The sequence below is a fragment of the Columba livia genome, chromosome 8 (genome assembly GCF_036013475.1).
Source record: "Columba livia isolate bColLiv1 breed racing homer chromosome 8, bColLiv1.pat.W.v2, whole genome shotgun sequence".
NCBI classification, from domain to species: Eukaryota; Metazoa; Chordata; class Aves; order Columbiformes; family Columbidae; genus Columba; species Columba livia.
The window spans coordinates 30,246,587-30,253,415 of NC_088609.1; the positions used below are offsets into that span (position 1 = coordinate 30,246,587).

Genomic DNA, 6,829 nt, shown 5'->3' on the forward strand with positions numbered 1-6,829 from the left:
TTAGTCAAGTTTTATCCTCATTGGGATCAGAGACCTGATTCAACATCATTTACAGTAAACTGAGCACTCCCAAATCCCCTTCCACAAGCAGGGCCTACAGCCAATCCCCAACACCCCCAAGATGACAATTCCTCAACCCCAGTCACTGCTGAATTGCAGAAAGGAGACAGCATCTGAACTGCAGAGTTCAGTGACTTGAACTTTGTGTAAACATCTAAGTTGGCCTAAAATGGGAAAAGCATTGCAGATTACTAAATTTACAGGACTGCTGCCTTCACTATTCAAGGCATTTCGTCTTAACAGGCACATTCTAAAAATCTTTACCACCACAAAATAATTACTTGATGATTTTACTGTGAAGCGTGGGGGATCTGAAGGTGCACTTAGGCTACTAGTATCTTTGCTTCAGATTCTCCAGAAACAAAATGGATTTGTAGACCCTCTTATCTCCAAAAGCAAACTCCCAAGAACAAATACAGCACAACCAAGCGTAGCATCCATGTAAAAAAATCTTTCAATTACCTGCAATTAGGAAAGCCTTGTGTTCATAAACATCAGTAACAGGTGAAACAGCTGCTCATGCTGGAGGCACAGGAACCCTCCATCTAGGGCACCCTGGAAAGCAACAGAACATTTAGAGAACTTGGAGCACTAACACCAGATCAAAGAAGATTTTGTGTTACTGAAACAGCAAAATCATCCTGCTGTATTTGTGCTTCACAAACACAGCCTGCTCTACCCTTCTATTCCTCCCACTTAATTTTTGATGTTCAGCCCATTTACTGATCTGCCAACACAAATTTTCAAAACATTCATGGAGCAAAATAGTGCTTCACCCTCATTTTTTAATATGGTTTGTCTGTCAAACTTAGCCTAAGGTACCAGAGGCTGCATCAGATAGGAGCGAAAGACAGTAACAGCATGATCAACACGGTTCATCTGCTGAACTATGCCATCATCACACACAGCCTTTTCACACAGCAGGGATATAGATTAGCTTTTCCAGATGCAGGCAATAGAATTATTTACCTTGCACAGCTTATAGCTTCATCTCCCAAAGCCTGCAACAAAAGAAAACAATCATTCAGATTCCCCACATCTTTTGTGGCCTGTAAGGTTCCGGTCTGATTTCAGGCTTGAGGAAGGTTTGAAGTGATCCCAAGAGTGAGATTATGACACAAACGGGGTCAAATGCCACCAATCAAGCCACTTTTATTGCATAAATGCGAAGAGATAGAGCGATAGGAAAGGCAGGAAATGTCAGGAGGAAACAAAGCAAGCATCTGGGAAGAGAAGCAAAGGATAGTCACCACCATGGATCCAGCGGCGTCCCATTGGTCCTCAGTCTTCAGTTCTTCAGTGGTGGGTGCCCAGAGCAGCTTGTTTCCATGGTCCTAGCCCAGCTTTGGTGCCTGATGAGCAAAGGATTGATCATGCTGCTTCAGCAAGTTCGTACAAGTTTCTTTGCAAGCCGCAATGTTTCACAATTCCGCCTTGTTTCATCCGGCAGGCACACACAAACAAGCTTTGAGACAATTAATTGATTTCAGTCTCTCACACCAACCCACGGCTCAAAGATAGCTGTCTTGGTTCGCAGATCACTGTCTTCATGGTCCACAGTGGTGACAGAGGGATAGTAAAGTAGGAAAAGAGCACTTTTCCATGCAACTTTCACAACTCAATGTTTTGGTTGATACACTGCTCAGGTATATTTAATACTGTCTGGTGGTATGGTGACTATAAACTGAGTATTGGTTACAACGTGCTGAATTAATTGTGTTAATCAGAATGATACACAGTCAAAACAACAACATCGCTACACCACATAACATATAAAACAAGATGCACTTAATCCACAGAGCACCTGGAAGCCACGAGAGGGCATCAAATTTCCAACCTTTCCCAGTCGAGATGGGGACATGGGCTACCTCCCTTATTCTAGAAGCTATTTGCTTAATAATCTCACCATTGTCATCGATTTTTAGACAACAGTTTGAATTATTTAATTTACCACAAACACCTCCTCTCCAAGCCAGCAGGTAGTCATGAACCATGCGCTGTTGCAAAGCTGCCGGTCGCATTTTCGCAGCCTTGTCTGCCAACAGACCTAGCGCCTGAGGGGTCTCATTGCTAACGTTTTCCAAAGCATCTTGTAACCGAATAATGAGATTCAAATTATCAACAGGTTCTTGAGCACCACTAATCGCTTCACTTGGGTTCCAGGTGACAGGACCATAGTGCTGGATGATCCGTTGAAGGGGCCAGCCATCCTTCCCCCATGTTTGGCCACTACCACCCACTACAGCCGTATTAACGGATCGCTTACTTCGTGAAAGATCATCAGATAGCCTGACACCCATATTCTTGCCATTGCCTTCGGGGAGCAGAAAAAACAAGGGATGAATGACTCCAATATAACACACCCCAGTCCAATTTGCTGGTAGCAGTTTGTACGCGTGCTGCCCACACACCCAGTAGTGGCCCTTTAAGGCTCGAGTTCCATTTTCAAACAGACCTGTGGGAGTCCAGGGGGTTTGAAAATAAGTGGTGTTACTTGTCCCCAGAGGGTGATACGGCTCCCAGGTCTGGCGTCTGTTGGGGTCTGTAACACTACAAAACCAGGCACCAGATGTTCTTCCCCGTGTACACGAAGTACTAATATTATAAATCAAACTATAATTATCAATAGTATCTCGTCTACGCCTAGAGTGGAGGCTCCAACACAGATATTCTCCAGTCGGTAATTTGGAAGTTGACCCAGAACAATTGTTGGTATCTTCAGCAGGAAGGACTGCCCAAGTTATCTTCCCCTCTGTGGGTAAGGTACTATCATAGAAAGTAACTCTCAACTGGTTAACAGGGGACCAAAAGCCAGAAAAGCGTTTTCGGTGTCCCGTTTCATTTATCCAGGCCCATCCTAGCTGCCGAGGTACAAAAGATTCATCAGTGGAGTTGAACAATTCACAGTATTTCTGCAGCTCCGATTGCAAAAACAGTGGATTGTCTCTGACTCGTGAGCAATTAACAGGCTTGCAGCCATCAATGAGGCAATGGTTTCCATACGTGTAGGTCCAATTGCATTTACTGGTTCCCATAAAGACACCACCTTCCTGAGTTCGATTCAGACAATACTGGCCCTGAGCTGGGTACCGAATTGGCCAGGGTGGTGGTGCATCTTCCTCCCAATAGGTACCATTCTCCACCTCACTGTAATTGCTCACCAGCCACTCAGGAGAAATGGGGACAGAGGTCCAGGGCCAGCTTTCCAGGCCGAGCGGCCCTCCGCACACCCAACAATTGGTAAGATTAAAAGTATGGGCCACAGAATAACCTAAAGTCACAAACTCGTTTTCCCATTCTCGGCTAACACCTAAGCTGAAGCCTACCCAGGGGACAAGGGCAGAGAAAACAGTCGCCCAAAACGACGTCTGCAGTGATATATGATACATCCTTAAAAACATGAACAAAGCAATAAGTATCAATACTATATAAGGAATTAAAATCCAGATGAGGGTCCTCTATCCTGGCTCAGGATGTTTTTCTCCGCAGAGTTTGTCTGCAAGAGAGAAAAGAAAACATCCTCGGTTCGTTTTGGGAGCTGGAGGTAGGAGGTTACTATCAAAAGGATGGGGTGACCCATCCTGTGTTTATTAAGCTTTTGCTCTTGCCCATTAGCATCCTTTATTTAATGGGGTTTCAAGTACCAACAGCACATTCCCTACAGTGGGAAGGTCAAAGAACACAGGTTGGCCAGGAAAACAGGAGGGATTTTTAGGGCCGTCAGGGTCAGTTTTAATCTGTAGAGCAACAGCACAGTATTTCCAAGTCTTACCTTCTCACTAAGTGGAGTAGTCAGCAAACCACACGTTTTATAATGCTTCCAAAAACTGGGGTCTACTTGCACAGCTTGTATCTTCATCTCCCAGAACCTGTAATAACAGAAAATAATAAATCGCATTCCCTCAGCCTTCATGGTCAAGCCTACACTTGCCAGCAACAGATCACAAGAGCCAGACACATCAGATAGGAGCGAAAGACGAAACTGTTCTTCACAGTATATTCTGCTGAACTATGCCATCATCACTGTATCTGCCTTGGAATCAGAGTACCAAGCAATCGCCTCTTGTGACAGCTTTGAAAAATTCAAGTTCCCCACATAAAACACAAATATTCAAGAGTTTTTGAATAATAGAAAGCACCATTTTTTTTCATGGATCAGTGGAAATGAACCCCAAAATGTTTCCTCCTCATTTTAAACATCCCACCCTTTCCACCACAGTGCTTTAACAGCTCCATGGAAGAAACCCCTACACAAACTTCAAATCTCTCACCAGGTGATGTTCCTCTTCAGGTCTTTCGAGTGCACAATTCAAATCCTGGAAGAAAAAAGTAAAAGCTTATGAACAGTATATTCAGAAATCAAAACATCAAGAGGAATTCTAACTTGTTGTGCCTCAGAGGAAAGTTATGGTGGTAAATATGCTCATCATCCTCCTGATCAAGAGTAGCAAATAAATGTCATCATTGTGGCACAAGAGGGAAAACTTAGGTCAGGGATTAAAGTCTGTCTATTGATGATATTAGTACAAAAGATAAAAATCACTAAGTGCCTTTTAATGCTGAATTTTGAAGTTATTTTTTACCTTGTGAAGTAGCATCAAGTCTCCATATTCAGCAGCAGATCTGGAAGAGACAGAGCAGTTTCAGACACCTGTAGAACCAGAGGGAGTTCCTCTGGCAGTGACAGCAAGCACAGAAAAAAAGCCTCAGCACAAGAGTTTTCAGAAATCGCTTCTGTCCACTACTCTTATACTGAAACCATCATAGGCTCTCTGCTTTAATTCACATCGAACCTGATAGTTACAGGTTCTTTTTGAAACATGGATCAGGAACTTTCCTTCAAACACCAAACTATTAATCACCATGGATGGTGAAACAGCAGCAAAAAAGGAAAAAACGCATCTATGGTACTATTATAGCCTGGCAAGAGGCTGGACTAGTGGTTCAGAAACAAATGGAACCTTACACCCACTTTCTAGTACAAAGAAACAGGTGACTTTTCCCAGCAGAATCAGGACTACCTGAAGAGGCACCAGCTCCTGGATTACAAACACCAGTCCTATATTCTCCTGAGATACAAGAGTACTCCAGGCCAGTTGCTCTAAGTGTACCTACACTTTAATTCTCAACTCAAACTATTTCAGAAGCAGCACTTACCTGTTTCAAAGCCATCAGAGAGGTAAGAGTGTAGCTGATACATCTTAAACTGAAAACAAAAGATAATCCATTAGTTTTTCTTCTTTGAAGAATCAAGATGTCATGTTCACACATTCTCTTCTGAAAAATGCAAGTAAAATTCAAAACAGTGTCCTGAGCCTTACAGTAAAGCTCTCCCCAATGCAATCTACACTTCAGCTCTTTGAAGAGACAAAGCCACAAAAATAACTGCTAGCTCGTATTTAAGCAGAACAGAACCACTACAATTCTTTACGTTCTACAGCTTCAGTTCCAGTGAGTAATCACCAGGTAGGTCCAGCAGCCATGAACTTCGTTTGGCTGCTCAGACAGGACCACACCGCCTCAGTCAGGGCAGACACACCACTACACGCTATTCCATGCCCAGCTCAGATATGTTGGTATTCATCACCCTCTCAGATGTCCCTACCAACATAGTTTTCATCATGTGCAGGCACATGGAACTCCCGGTGAGCTACCACACTGCTTTGTTAACATGGGGTATTGAATTGTAACTCCTAGGAAGCCAACATTACCCAGAGCACGTGGCAGGGCTAAGGCTGTCTCCTCACGCACCAACAGGCTATTCTGCAGGGGACAACCTCCACCTTCCACACAACCCAGCTTCTGCTTCCAAAGATTAATTCAGAGGAGGAGGAGGAAACCATTCATCCTACCACAACACACTTTACACAAAAATTTCCATTATCAGTCAAAGCTTCCTCCATAAAACCTAATAAAAAAAGAACTAAGGAGGCTGAGGAGAGACCTTCTCTCCATAACTGCCTGAAAGGAGGTTAAAGCCAAGGGGAGGTCAGGCTCTGCTCCCAAGGAACAAGCAACAGGGCAAGAGTAAACAGCCTCAAGTGGCACCAGGGAGGTTTAGGTAGGACAATGGGAGCAATTTCTTCCCCAAAGGGCTGTGGGGCATTGGAACAGGCTGCCCAGGGCAGTGCTGGAGTCACCATCCCTGGAGGGTTGGACAGACGGACATGAGGTTCTCAGGACATGAGGCAGTACCAGGGTGGGTTATGGTTGGACTCGATGATCCCGAGGGTCTCTTCCAAGCAAAGCAATGCTATGACTCTACAGCTTGTCTCTGCACAAGCACATGCCACCCCGCCACCTTCCAGCAGTATTTCCCACGAGAAAAGGGCTCCCAGGTGAGCCCCCGAAAAACAAACAGCACCCCACTTCTCAACCTCCACCACCCGGCCCGCACCAAATCCCAAGGCCCGAGCCCCGGCCTCCCCCTTCGCTCACCCCCAGGGCGCTCCCAGCCCTCAAGGCCAAGGTTCCCCGGGGCCTCCCCTTCCCGTAGCCGTGAGGCGGCCCCACGGGTCTCCGCTCCCCCAGGGCCGCCACAAGACGGAGTCTCCTCAGGACTCCCCAGCGGCCTAGGCCGCAGAGCGGGCCCCGGCGGCTCAATCCGCCGCCATCCTCTCCCACCAGCGCCCATGGGGGGCCAAGCCCCACCCGCAGCGATCCCGCATCGCGCCCCGGAGCGGCGCAGGGCCGCACCGCGCGGGAAACCCCCGCCACTAACCAGCAGTGCCGCGCCGACCTCTCCCTCCGCTACACCGCAAGCCGAAAG

The 6,829-nt window shown here is 46.1% G+C and overlaps 5 non-coding genes across 5 annotated transcripts; all 5 read right to left on the bottom strand.

Moving 5' to 3' along the window:
* Positions 1–885: 885 nt before the first annotated feature.
* LOC135580172 (small nucleolar RNA snR60/Z15/Z230/Z193/J17) lies at positions 886–971 on the bottom strand. The gene has a single exon (XR_010474452.1). It is a non-coding gene; the product is annotated as a small nucleolar RNA snR60/Z15/Z230/Z193/J17 (small nucleolar RNA).
* Positions 972–4,011: 3,040 nt separating this feature from the next.
* LOC135580171 (small nucleolar RNA snR60/Z15/Z230/Z193/J17) lies at positions 4,012–4,092 on the bottom strand. Its single transcript, XR_010474451.1, has one exon. It is a non-coding gene; the product is annotated as a small nucleolar RNA snR60/Z15/Z230/Z193/J17 (small nucleolar RNA).
* Positions 4,093–4,450: 358 nt separating this feature from the next.
* Positions 4,451–4,532, bottom strand: LOC135580157 (small nucleolar RNA SNORD24). The gene has a single exon (XR_010474437.1). It is a non-coding gene; the product is annotated as a small nucleolar RNA SNORD24 (small nucleolar RNA).
* Positions 4,533–4,762: 230 nt separating this feature from the next.
* On the bottom strand, positions 4,763–4,830 carry LOC135580177 (small nucleolar RNA SNORD75). Its single transcript, XR_010474457.1, has one exon. It is a non-coding gene; the product is annotated as a small nucleolar RNA SNORD75 (small nucleolar RNA).
* A 785-nt stretch (positions 4,831–5,615) lies between these two features.
* LOC135580170 (small nucleolar RNA SNORD74) lies at positions 5,616–5,693 on the bottom strand. Its single transcript, XR_010474450.1, has one exon. It is a non-coding gene; the product is annotated as a small nucleolar RNA SNORD74 (small nucleolar RNA).
* Between the last annotated feature and the right edge of the window lie 1,136 nt (positions 5,694–6,829).